This window comes from Symsagittifera roscoffensis, chromosome 1 (assembly GCF_963678635.1).
Source record: "Symsagittifera roscoffensis chromosome 1, txSymRosc1.1, whole genome shotgun sequence".
NCBI classification, from domain to species: Eukaryota; Metazoa; Xenacoelomorpha; order Acoela; family Convolutidae; genus Symsagittifera; species Symsagittifera roscoffensis.
The window spans coordinates 2,347,269-2,361,800 of NC_087062.1; the positions used below are offsets into that span (position 1 = coordinate 2,347,269).

General features: G+C 33.9%; 1 protein-coding gene across 1 annotated transcript in view; it reads left to right on the plus strand.

Moving 5' to 3' along the window:
- Positions 1 to 14,532, plus strand: part of LOC134856977 (RNA polymerase-associated protein RTF1 homolog) — a 607,680-nt gene that overhangs the window by 441,348 nt on the left and 151,800 nt on the right. The gene's annotated exons all lie outside the window — the stretch shown is intronic.

Here is a 14,532-nt window from a genome sequence, read left to right on the forward strand (position 1 = left end):
GAGGACGAAAGTGCAGCTTCAGTTCAGATTAAGATCAAAGAATCAGCAAATAATGGAGTGCAGAAAATTGATGAGAAGAATAAAGAGCCCATTTCTTATGACGACAAAACCATCCGAGACACGAAGGAACTACATGGACAGATGATAATTGAAGGAGAAGGATGGAAGGTGATCTCTCGCCTAGTTGATCGACTATTCATGATTTTCTACTTTCTGTTCCTTCTGACTGGAGCAGCGCACTACTGCTACAAGGCATTCATTCACATATAAAAAACTCTAAAAATCAACTGACTGAATTGATAATTGAAGCTGCGAAAAAACGTTGAAGAAAAACAATTGTTCGACAGTTGGTTGACTTCCACATTTTAACACAGCATGCATTCATGTTTTGAAAACTGGAGCATATTTTTAAAGAAAAATAACAGTTTAACTAGAATAGCTGGTAGCTGTGCAAGTAGCCTAGGAAAATCCGATTCGACGACTTCCATTTAGAAAATTTTTTATTGCCAAGGTAGCGCAAAATGAAGCTTCCAAAACCAGCTTTCCTTTTGGTAAAAAGATTTTCTTAGCTTCGTTTTCATATAACGAGTATAACATGATCGCTCTACTTGCTCAAAATTAGATTAAAGCTCAAAAACTTCAAGCCGGTTTTTCTCAAGACGGAACACTTTTTTCGAGACTGGGACACGCCTGAAAGGTTTTTAATATGATTTATTTTTCAACCCATTCCGATAATTATTTTTTGAAACTAATGTTACGCAAACTAAATCAGACCCGAAGGCAAAAATTTTATTAATTTTCAACGATCGCAACTGTAATTCAAACTTTTTCGGAGGTTAATAATAATAATTTTATTTTCAAGCTGAGTTATGACCGATGGGTATAACTCATAGAGTAATTTCGGATAGGGTACACCGTCTGCTCGTCACGCTATCTTATTTTCGGCCGGATAGATTCGTGCAACTTCTTAGTCTAATACCGATCCTAATCTTACTCTTATACTATCTAGTCTCAGGTTGTTTAACTAGTCTCTGCTAGGCTCAATAGATCTAGGGTATACTGGTTTATTGCGGCTGCTGAAGTGCTCGGGAGAGTCCAACTAATTTCTAAGTTAAATTCAAATCTCTCTGGTGCTGAAATTACAAGTAACTTCAGCACTTACAAATAAGTGGGTTGTTAGTTAGATGGATCATGATTGGTTAATATTAAATACTTTACATTGGTAAAACATTTAATTTATCCAATCATAAAATATAGTTTAGATCAGGTTCCACCCATCCGGGTTTTACAGAGTTTTTTAGAACAGTTCTTCTGTAATTCAAGGATGGATGATGGACGTTGGTATTTGGCGAACATAATTTTTCTTTTGTTTCCTTTTTGTTAAGGAAGTTCCAGGGAGCTGGAGTTAGGGACATAAGACGTTGTGCTCTTTTTGTGACAACGACTGAGTCTCTGCAACAGAATCAATTCTGATTTCAGAATGGTTGGCTATGTCAGGTTTTTCTGTTCTTCGGAGAGAACTTCTTTTGTGTTTGATCTAGCTTGGGAATGGCGTGGAGATTGTGCGTGGAGGGGATGCCTGGTTACTCGGATCTGTACGTATACTTGAACATCGAGGTGGTCATTGGTCTAGTTCAATGAAGTCCTTTTCTGCGAAGTCAAGTCGTACTCTAAATCCTTTGAGTTGTGATTGTGAGCGGCATATCGATTGTAGTTGGTCATTCTCTCTCGAGTGTAGTGGGGTCGTCTTGTCTTTTGATGTTCGTCCTTGGTGTTGTATTCTGATCTATATATTGCATCATGTGATTTTACATTTTATAAAACTTTTATTAGTTTAATATTTTTTAATAATGATTTTAGTTAGTTGTTTTCACAAAAGCTTTTTGTTTTAGTTCGGTTATTTTGAAGAGTTACTCACCCTTGAGTAGCTCTTATTAAAAATAAAGGTGTGGTCACAAAGCGTGGATGTAGCGCGGTGGGTTAGGCCGGCTATAGAGCATGCTCAGGACGTCCTTTCCTGGTGGGTTAGGCCAGGGGTGGGAGTATGATTTCATGCGGTGTTTGTGAGGGGTCCTGTTATGTGACAACGTTTTATGTTGGGTTTGTTGTGGTTTTACTTATGTCTTGTTGGTTATGTACTTTTTCCAAAAAGCAAATTGTTTGTGGTATGGGTTTGTCTTTCGACTTTTTTGTGTTTTATTATTTCTTTCTTAGACTTTATAATAGTCTTCAAAAGAATAAATTATCCAGTTTTAAACTGGGTTAATCCGGTTTGGGTACCGTTGGTTTCCTTTTCTTAGTCATGCTGTTATTCTATGATTTGTGGTATTTAGTAAGCTGCGTTGGTTAGTTTTGTTTAGTATATGATTCCTTTCCAACCGGGTTAAAGGAAAGTTTGAAACATGTTATTATATGTTAGAGTTGTTGAGTGTGAAAACTTGAATTTGAAATTCATTATTTTAAACAATTCTTCGTGGGCGAGCTGTGCGAGTGTGGATAGAATTTCTGTGCGAATGAATGAAAGTATCAAAAGGTTAGTACTGCAATTGCATTTTATTAATTTACTGCATAGAATTTGGAAATTTACTGCTAGTTATGGGGGAATTTTAAGATACAAATTTTCATCATATGTAGATTTACTGCTTTTTGGGGGAAAATTTTATAAATTAATTTACTGCATTTGTATTATATTTATTTAATTGTTGGTGCAAAAGTTTAATAGGGTCTTAAACAGTTTTGAAGAAGTTTGCTATTTTTTCTATTTTTCTTTTGTGAATGTTTCAGATGATCTAGGATGAAGGCTAAAAATCTAAAGAAAACATGAAGAAAGAATGGTGAGTTTTTTAATATTTTAATTAGTTAGTAATATTCATTTAATTCATACTTACCTGTTAGTCGTCGGGGAAAAAACCGTGGGGGAAGATGTCGTGAATTAGTTCTGAAGTTGTTAGTAGTTTAGCTAAGATGCGGATGATATTTTTAGTTTGAAGCAGTGGCCAAAGCAATTGAAGTGCCTTAATAGTGGTTAGTTCTTCAGTGCCAACTGCAAAATCATAAGGTGTGTTTTGGATTAGATTATATAATTTGTGGTTGAATTTAGTGTTATGGATGAATTCTAAAATTGGGATTTCTATAGGCTGTACAAACTCGTGCGGGATAAGGAAGGGTCGGGATTCTTCGGCGTTGAAGGTCTTGGTGATGGGACAGAAGATGTACATTTGGGTTATGGGATCATAATTACGAAGAATACCATGGAGGTTAGTGTCTTTAATACAATATGTGAAATTTAGGAAATACGGTGAAGTGTATTTTGAATTGATGAATTGGAAACGATGGTGTGGTTGTCTAGAGGGTGTGTGGAGGTCAAAGTGATTTTCGATGAAACGATAGTAACTGTATGTATGTGTTTGTTTAGTGCGCAACATAATATCGTGTGAGCAGTGTAAATCTCTTTCGTGTGGTGCAAGGAAATGAAAGGTTAGTGAAAAGATTTGGAAGCGTTCTTTAAAACTTTCGTATGCTTGTGTGTTTGTTAGTGCTTCTGAAATAATGTGATCAAACTTTCGGTCGAAGATGTTTAGTGTAAATACATATGGTGTCTTGATGAAAAATTTCTCGGTGATTTGTGGGTTAGCGAAGCGATCGTCGTCTAAGAATTGATCTTGGTTAGCTCTGATGATGTTGTGATCGTAGTATTCTAGTGTATATTCATTAGCTCTAGGTGCAGTGTGTATTTTTAGTGATTTTTTATATCCTACGTAAGTAAACTGTCTAGCGGTTAGTGGTGTAGTTAGTCGATATAGCATGTCTTTGTTTCGGTCTATATCGATGGAAGTGCTGGATAAAGGTAAGCAAAGAGGGTTAGTGAAATGATAGTATGAGGTCCAAGAGAGAGTGGGCATTAAAACGTATTCATCTACAAAGTTGCGTGTTTCGTTAGCGTCGTGAGGGGTGTTTAAGGTGTATTGTGGAAATGAGGGTAAAGTGATAGCTAAAAATTCTTTAGTGTTAGTATGCTGGGGGTGGTTGATGTATTCACGGGCTGTTCCTGGTTTTTCTGGGAAAGGATGGTTGGGGAATTTTCTTTTAAAAGTGCGGTAAGCTCTATTAGTGTTTAGTGAAGATATAGTGGATGTGGATGATGGTGTTAATGATTCAGTATAATTTGAAGAGGGTGTAGGGGGATTGGATGAATTTGTAGTGGAGGAGATTTGGTTTATGGTTGGGGTGTTAAGGTGGTAGGGTTGTTGTTGGAGGGTAATAAAATTATCTAGTTCTGGGGAGATTCGGGGGGTGTCTGGAGAATGAGATGATTGGTCAGAATGGTATGAGGAGTAGGTTGGGGTAACTTGGGAAGCATAAGAGGGTGTGGGAGTGATGGGGTCAGGGTTATTGGATAATATGGGTTGAAAAGGAGGTTGAGAAAAATTAGAAGGGTTATGAAAATTATTGGATGGAGATGGTTCTGAGTCGGCAAATTCATCGGGGGTTTCAATATTCGGGTTATTTAGCTGTGAGATGGAGTATAAAACTGAAATATGTGAGTTAGTGTCGGAATTCATGCCTGATGTTACATTGCTAGATGGAAAATCGGGTGGCGGAAAAGCAAAAAGTGGTATTATTGGGATTGGAGAGGTAAGGTTGGTTGGATGGGAATTTGATCGGTGGAGTGATCCAAGTTGGCGGCTCATCGTGGGCTAAAAAAATTATTATTTTGAGATTGAAAAGCGGTGGTATGGGGTTGTTCAATAATTTGTTCATAAGTATTATCATCTTGTGATTGATGTGTCATTATATGTTGGACGGGACTTTGCGATGTATTGAGTCGAAAATTTGGATTATGTGTGATGGCTAAATTTCGAAAATTTCGTGGGACTAGGGATAGTGGATGGTTATTTGGTAGGGGTGGTAATTGTGGTGCCGTTGGCTGTGTGTCGACATTGTTATGTTCTTCGTCGTATGTATTTTGTCGTGTTGTTATTTTTGTGTTATATTCTTTTATTTGTGCGTCTAAAAGAATTTTGTTTATAGATGTGGAAAAAATTCCAAAAAATCCTGCAAAGAGTATGCGTGCTACGCTTGCTTGTCTGTTTACTTGTGTGTGTATAGCACATGTGTTGTAGATTCCTTTTAAAAGTGAGAAAAGAAATCCAATAAAGTTAAACATTGCGTATAAAATAGTCAATTTTTCTAAGATGTAGTAGGGCCATCCTAGAAAATCAAGGATTTCATTCTTGAGTGTAACAAAGCTAAAAATGTTGATTGGTGATATATCTTGGGGACGGTATTTTTCGCCGTTTAGATATATATAATCTTTAATGTCTTTAAAATATCCGCTATAGTCTTGCGTGTAGATATCGGCAAATCCTGCGGTTTCTGCAAGTTTGCGTAAATTTTGGTCTATTGATTGTCTTTGTATAGTGTCCATTTGTGTTAATAATTCTTGGAATTGTTGTGTTCTAATGTGATGTTGAATATCTGATTTTGAATAGATTCCTATTGATTGTAAGTCTATATTTGGGTTTCGAGCGATAGCGCGAATGCTTTCTGGTGAAAATTTTTTGAGTGATTGCATTAATGTGGGATATGGAGTGAGAAGATAATATTTATTTTCATCAGGGTTTAGTTGTACTACATTGTGGCTGTTTTCTGATCCACATGGGACTGCGGTATCCCAGAAATAGGTTCTTCGTGAAAGTGTATCCACGAAATGTACTTTATTTTTATAAAAGATAGGGATTCTTTTATAACATCGTTTATCTTCAAAAACGTATAGTGGTGATACTTTTTTAGTACAAGTATAAAACCATAAGATGTTTCCTTCATAGTCTAAAAAATTTGATCTATTTCCTGATAATAAGTATCCTGCGTAGGGTATTTTTAATACTGCTAGTGCAAGTGATTGTAATATTTGTGTTCGTTCTAATTCGCATAGTTGGTGTAGTGTTTCTAATTCGGAGAGTGACATTTCTTGAAAAATTCGGCTAATTGTATAATCTAGTTTCATATCTAAATGAATATCATAGTGGATATTACCGAAATATGTAGTATTCATTAGTGATAATTCTTGTAAGCGTGTGCTTCTGGTGTCATAAGGTTTTAGATGTCCACCAGGTTGTCCGTTGCTTTTTTCAAAATTAACTGGTATATAGGATGTTCCTTCGTTTAGAGGATGACCTGTGGCATATGGGTCGATTTTTACTTTTCCAGTGGTCATGTCGAATCCTTTTTCGTATTCAACTAATATTTCAGAGTATTGTGTTCTGTGAAGTGGATTCCTGTATTTACATGCAAGTTCTGTTTCTTGATATATTTGAAAACGTGTCAATTTATTTTCTATATTGTCTATGTTTCTAAAATCGGAACTTAGTTTTCGTGATGGATGGACTTGCTCATAAGGGATTGATTGTATGAAATATTTTTCGTGAAATTTTATCATACGAGCGTGTATTTTTGCTACTTGAAATGTTGTACATGTATCTTCGGGGAACCAAACAATTGTTGCTTGTGTTCTTGTTGTAGGGTCGCAATATCCTTGATCATTTTTACAAGGTAGTCGGATTCCTTGATAGATCATTGTATTATCAGATAAATCTCGTGTGAGTTGTATTTTTTCGAGTTGTATTTTCCAATCGAAAAACATTATTTCTTGGTATCCTTTATTTTTCGTGTCTGCTTTGCAGTTTGACGGGTTATTTATACCAATGTGTGGTATCCAATGTTTATCATGTAGGTCATAGGTTAATCGTCCGTGTGCGCCGTTATACGGGTATTTTTCGTCTAGTTTTATATGTCCTTGGTGTCTTTCAAGTTGTGATTGATGTACAGAGTCTGAAAAAACTTGAAAATTAACTAATTTTCTTTGGGAGTTTTTATTTTGTGTGATGTTTAGTCTAAGTAATTCATTTTTACAATCGTCGGGATTGAGATGTAAAAGACGTTCTATATTACTTTGATAGAATGATTCATGGTCAAGTCGGTTTTTGTTGCCGTTGGAGACTTGTGAACAATGTACTTTCTTTTCGGAAAATGTTGCTGTGAATTTATAACCTGTAACTGTTGTTGCTCGGGCTTTTGAATAGAGTGTTGCTATTATATCTGTGGTTTCTATAGCTTGTGGTTCTGTTTCACATTGTGATACCTGATTGATTGCATATTTATGTAGTGTTTTTTGTTCATTTTCTTCGCAATCGTAATGTGTTACTAATAAATCTTGTGGTCCTGTACGAGGGGAAGGGTTTATGTTTTGATTTGAGGTTACTAGAAAAAGGAGTTGGAGAAAAATTAATAACTTTAGAATATACATGTGTATGATAATCCTGAGTATGGATTATAAAATGTAATGTAACCAATTGTGTTTTTGGTATATCTGTCGTATTTGTATATTACTTCAGTAGTTATAAACGGTGGTCGTAGTGATTGAGCTGTTATGTTAGGTGGATTTAATGGGTAGGGATGTTGTGTAATATTGTTTAATTTAACTGTGATTTCAAACTTTAATTGTAAACTGTTTTGTTGGAGTATTTGAATATTGTGATCACGGATATCGTTGTGAATATCTTGGCGATATTGTAATCTATTAAGTGCCCAGTTATGAAGGCGGTTACTTTCTTGATGTTGTCCAAATAGTGGTGGAGGTGCTGTGAATGTATTCCAATCTAATCTTAAAGGAATATTTATTGATGATTGTTCTCGATATCTGGCGTCGAGATTATTTGGAAAATTTAAGTTAAAGGGTAGTGGTGAAAATTGGCTTATTGATGGTGTTGATGGTAGTGATAATGTTTCTGGTAGTGATGAGGATGTTGTTGTATCCGTAGAAATATCTATGGGGTCATTGACTAAATTTGGTTCACCTTGTGTAAATGAATGTGTAGTCCAATATGGCAGTCGTGATGTTAGGTTTGGGGGGTTAAAAGGATTTTCTCGTGCTTGTTCAGATGTTGGTGTTGAACCTAAGTAGTCTGAAGGTAGACTTGAAGTGCTTCGTTGTGAAAAAAGTGTAGGAGTTTCTGGTGTGATACCAGTGGTGTTTTCTGGAGTGGTTTGTGATGGGGATTGAGGTATATCAAAATGAACTCGGGGAGTTTGAAAATTTCTATTTCGTCGAGGATGTATATTCTACTTAGTTCTTGTGGTAGTGTTGGGTAAAGATTATATGTTGGTTCACTTAGGGATGCTTGTCGTTGAACTGGTTCTAGTGGTTCAGATAAACGAGCGTGCCGTTCTTCAAAAGTGTATGGATTGTCTTGAAAAGAAATTCGTGTAGATGTTTGAGGATTTTGAGTAGTTGAAGGTGGTGTTGGATTATCTTGGGATGATGTCGGTGAAGACTGATTCTGTGACTGTTGGGTAGCAATTTTTGATGGATTTTTGAATTGTTACTTTAGTGGGAAGGTTTATGTTTATTATAGTATTCTTCCAAAAAAAGAATTAGAAGGATTGTTGCTAGGGCAAATGTGAGGATTGCTTTCTTTATACATTTACATATTGTCAAAATGAGGGATGATAAAAATGTTATGAAGATTACAAACAATAAAAAAATATCAGTTCTACTGAAAATTGTTCGTATCATTTAGACAAGTTGTTAAAATCGTACCTGTGGATATATTCAAGGGTTTTGGAAAGTTGGAGGAATAGTTCAAGTATAGTGTAGAAAATTTAAAAAATGTTACAAAAAATGATTAGGATTATTAGAAAAGATTCAAGTATATCAAAAAGAAATATTATAAAGGCTTCAAGTATTGAAAAAAAATGTTTAAAATTTATAAGTATTTGAGCGACTGTTTGAGAGAAGAGCATTTAAGAAATGATCTCTTGGTCGAATATTTTTTGCTGTTTGAGGCGATTTTCTAGTGTGGTCGAATTATTTATTAGTTTTTTGACAAGTGGGTTGAGTTTTGTAAAAAATTGTTGGGGGCAATTTTCATGGTGACTGGGAGGTCGTCTTTTTCTTTATTTTTGTTTGTCAAATGATCCGGGGTATGGTGAGATTTTTATACTTTAGGCTAATTAAAATCTTCATTTTGTTACTTTAGGCTAAGTTATCAAATTTGTTTTGGGGGTATTCGTGGTCTGAGTTGGGGAAATATTGTTGATCTTTGGGTTATTAGATAAGGGAGGGGTACGGTATTATGGTGATATTTATTTTAGTTGTCAAGTTGGAGTGGTTTGCTTATTTTTGACCTGGAGGTTGTAAAGTTATAGTTAGAGATGTGCCTGGAGTTCTAGATTATTCGTCTAATTGATCTTAGTTTGAGTTAGAGAAAGTGGCGGATTGGATGAATCCTATTGGTCTATTTTGAACTAGAATTATTGCGTACTTGTGAGCATGTTATTTTGAAAAATTGAAATGAAAAATGTTACGGAGGTTTCAAGATTGTGAAGTATAAAATCTTAAAATTACTTTTTAAATTCTACTTTCTTTAATATTTTAGATTGGGGGATGAACATTTTGTAGTTTTTACGTGGTTGATTTCGGAGTCTTGTTGTTTTTCTATGTTCTGATTTGTCTATTTCTTCTTGGGGTATTATTTGTTCTGTCATTTTTCTATTTTTTCTTTGTTTTGGAGATTCTTTATGGTTTTGTGTATTGTTTTTGATGGCGGTTGGTTTTGTGTTTTGATTTTCGGTGGGGTTATCATTTTGTTCTGTGTTTTTCAGATGTGGTTCACTTTGAATGATTTTTAATCCTGTGAAAGAATATAATTGAGTTAATTCGCGGAGTGCGTATTCTTTTGGGTAATAAGGTAATAGATTGTTTCGATGTTGAACGATTTCTTTTTTGTTTGAGTCGATAATTTTATATGTGACATCAGTGGGTTTTGCAATTATTTGGTAGGGTCCTTTTCGGAGGGGTTGTAATTTTTTAGAAATTCCTTTTTGAGTATTAAAATTAGGTATTAAAACAAATGTTCCAATTTTTAAATCGGAGGCTGGTGTAAAACGTGAATTGATTTGTTCATTAATGTTTTGTCTTTGTAATAACTTTTTCGTTATTTTTTGGTAAATTTCATTGTGTTTCTTATCGCTATTTAAAATCCATTCGGTGTGTGTACCGGAGGCTAATTTTAGAATTTGTGGGTGATGAAAATGATCTTCATCGTGCGTATGTAATGGGAGGTTATAACAAATTGAGTCTTTATTTGGTTGACAATAACCTTGTGCGTTTTTATGGGAATTTGCTGTAAACATTATTGGTTTGCGTGGCTTTTGGTTGAAAACCATTTCATATGGTGACATTCCTAAAGTTGTCGTGATTTGTGAATTATATGCTAAGGGAAATAATTTTACATCTGCTGACCATTCGGTATATTTTGTATCATTTCCGTTGATGATACATCTAAGATATTCTTGTAATGAACGGTTCATACCTTCGACTAAGCCGTTTGTCCAAGGTGCATGAGATGTACGTGGTTTGTGTTTAATGTTGTATAAATGACATAGTGTTATTATTTCATTATTTATGAATTCTGTACCGTTGTCTGTAACTAAAATTTCTGGTAGTCCGAATTTTGCTATCCAGTGTTCATAGAGTGTTGTGTAAGCGTAATAAGCGTTACAATGTGGTACTGGGTTAAGTGCTACATAATGTGTAAATGCGTCAACAATTACCATAATGTACGAGTTTCCTTCTGATGAGGGTGAAATTGGGCCTTTAGTATCAAATGAGATACGGTGATTAAAGTACAAACTTTGTCCTTTAAAATCTTGTTTTTGTGCTATTTGTTTTTGATTTGGGTAAGGTTTATTTAGTTGACATACTATACAATCATTGCATAGTACTTTCATCCAAATTGGTGCATTTGGGAAGTAAAAATTTTGTATAAAATTTGAATATGTTTTTTCTGATCCAGAGTGTCCTTTAATATTTTGTGTATGTGAAATATTAAAAGCTATAAGAATCATACTTAAAGGGAGACATGGAACTGTAGATTCAATTAGTTTGTATTCTAGAAGGTCTGTGTTTTCGTTAATTGTTGTGTTGTTAAATTTGCGAAAGTATCGGAGGAGTGTTTTGTTTCCTAGAATGGTTGAATCTGCTTTGACAGGTTTAGTTTTATATTTGTGCCATGATTTTAGTTGTCGAATTACTGGGTCAAGGTTTTGATATTGTTTCAGTGTTGAAATTGTAATTGTTTCTGTTGGGGGGAGAAAAATGTTTTCGATTTCTAATTTAGATAAGGGTATTGTATCAAGTGGGTCGTGAAGGTCAAAAACTTGATTTATTGTGTATTTTGAATCATTTGTTTGTGGTCCTGATAAATTTATTTTATCAGTTAAATCTTCTTTTTCAATTAGTGGAAAATGGTCTTTCTTAGGTAGGTGTTGTTTTGTTCGTTTTTGTTGGGTGTTATTTTTTATCCATTGAGAATATGGAATTGGTTTAAAAGTTGATGTTCCAAGTAGGTCAACTTCATAATGATTATTTTGACAATCTAAATAAAGTGGGAAATGTTGTAAATTATTTATTTGTGATTGTTCAATATCAGTTTTTACTGCATATTTGCATTCTAATCGAGGTGATGTTTCGTTTTCTGCAAGGTAGAATTTTATATTTTTGGGTATTTCAACTGTTGTTTTTCGTGTAAGTAATTCAGGTGGTGTATTTCGACTTAAGGTGTCTGGTAATGCAAGATTTTTTCCTGCAGTCCAAACTATATGTAAGTTTGGAAATTTCATTAGAATTAATTGAAATCTGTAAACTCGGTGGTTTGGGTTAGATTTCTGTGTGAAAAGAAAAATGATTGGTTTGTGGTCTGTGAATAAAACTGTGGGATGTTTTGATCCAAGTATCAGAAATTCATATTCTGTCAGTGTATATATTATGGCTGTACATTCTCTCATTAGAGTTGAGAGTCGTAGCTCTGCTTGAGTGAATAATCGGGAATTTGCTGATATCAGGTTCATTTTATTTGTACCATTATGTGATTGTAATAGTGCTGCGCCGATGCCAAAGTTCGAAGCATCGCACATTGCATAAAATGGTTGATTTGAATCTGGAATTGTGTTTGAAATTTGTTCAGTTAAAAGTTTCTTTATTTCTTCAAATCGTGTTTGATGTTCTATGTTCCATTCAAAGTTATTTTGTTGTCTAAGGATGTTATAAAATGGTCGTAGATACAATTGCATTTTATAAACATATTTACTTAAAAAGTTTAACATTCCAAGGAATTCTTGGATTTTCTTTTTATTTGTTGGTGGTTGAAGTTTTTGAATAGCGTCAATGCGTGATTTCAGTGGAGTGATTGTTTTTCTTTCTATGTTATGTCCTAAGAATTTAACTCTTGTCAAAAAGAAGTGTGATTTATCGGGGGCGGCCTTCAGATTTTCGTTCTGAAGTATTTGGTGATATGTTTCTAAAACTTTGAACATTTCGTCTTTTGTTTGTGATTGCATAAAAACATCGTCTAGATAGGTGATTGCGTTTTTCTTGAGTATTAGTGGTCTAAAAATTTTGCTCATAAAAGCTGAAAATGCTGCTGGTCCTATGGATATTCCATAGAATAAGCGATTGAATTCATATTGTTGGTTTCCGATAACAAATTGTGTTAAACGTCGTGATTGTTCATCTAGTGGCATTTGATTGTATGCACTATTCATGTCGGCGGTTGTGAAGTATTTGCCATTTATTTTTGTTAAAATAACTTGTATTGGTTCGATGGGCCAATTGCATTTTGATTCATCTATGAGTGAATTGAGGTATCTAGCGTCGAGAACGATTTTTAATGATTCTCCTTTAGCTAGAATGATAACGGGATTGATGAATGTGTTGCCTTTTGGTTGTTCTTCTTTATTAACTGGTGATATAATATTGTACTGTTCTAAAATATCGAGTAATCTGTTTACTTTATCATGTAAGTGAATTGGTACTTTACTTGCTCTCTGTTTTTTGAAAACTGCGTCTGGTTTTAATGGGAGATGTAGTGATGAACTGATTTTGCCAACATCGAATTTTGATGTTGCATAGACTGATGAATATTTAATTAGCTGTTTGGCTAACTTTTCGAATTCGTCTTGTGTTATTTGTGAATGTTGGAAATTAAACATTGTTAAAAATTTTTGTTGGTCCTCTGTGTAGTTACTTATGTTGAATGTAGGTTTGAAATATGGAGTTTTTGTGAAATAATCCGTATTTCTGTTTTCGTTACTTATTATATTATTTATAGATAATTCTTCATTAAGAATTGTAGATTGGCAAATATCTAGTAATTGGAGTATATTATTTACGCGATAGGCTTTTTCGTGTATTGGTGATATTGTAGCGTTAGTTTCACAATATCCTAAAAGTCCTAAAGGTAATGTTACTTGGTAAGGTGTGTTGTTATAAACATGTAAGGAAATAATATCTGAATTCGAATTTTTCAAATATTTTATTGAAGAGATTGTGATTTTGAAAAATTTATGAATAGGTTTGAATTCAAAATCTGACATATAAAATTTTTGTTTGTTTTGTTCTTTATCATATTGGTGAACTTGTTTGATTGAAAAATTATAGATGTTTCCTGATAGTGGTTTCAGGTGTTTTCTTTGTTGGTTAAATATCGGATAAAATTTTGAAAAGAATGGTGGTTGTTTGTTTAATCTTTGAAAAAATGTTAGGGATGTTTCTTTTGTTTTTGTATATTTATCTTTGATTAATATTTTACTGTTTAGGATGTTAATTGTTGGTATATACTTCGAAATAAATGGTATTCCAATGATATTATATTTAATATCAGTGATATGGAATATTTGTTTAAATGGTTTGTTTAGAATTTTACTTTGCTCCATTGTTCTGGTAGGGAGGAGAAATAATTGGATTTTTCCGTAGTTTATCAATGTTGATCCTTGTGCTGTTGCTAGCTTACTGCAGATTTCAAGAGGTGTTAGCTTTGGATGTAAAGTTTTTATTTCATTCCATGTGGGAATGTTTATTATGTTTGATTCTGCTCCTGAATCAATTAAAAAATCTATTTCAAGGTCTGGTGGTTGAAATTCTTTATTTCTTGGGCTTTCTAAGAGAAATGGTATTGTCCAAATTTTTTCTTTGGGTTGTTCTTTTTGTATATTTTGGTAGATGTGGTTTGTATTCAAGCATTTTGTTTTGACATTTTGATTGGGTTGTTCTGTAGTATTTTTTGCATTTGTTTCTTGCGTTGTTGGTGTGGAATTTATGGGTGTAGTGTAATAATTTTGAAGAAATTCTGATTGATTTTCATATATATGTGATGGAAAGGGTTGTTCATATATGACAGATTCATAGTCATTTTCGACTTTTATCATATTGATAGAAAGAGTGTTTTCTGTATCACTTTCTGAATCTGATGATGTACAATTTATTTGATTGAGTTGTAACGTATCAGTAACTGTGTCATCAATACCTGGGGGGTCTGATGTTGTTTCTGGGTTAGCTTGTACTTGATTGATTTGTCTTTGATGTTTAGGTGTACTGCTTCTATGACGATTATTAGAATTATTATAGTTATTATTATTCCGGTGTGGTGATTGGGAATGATTTCTATAACGATTATTATAACTTGGGTGTCGATT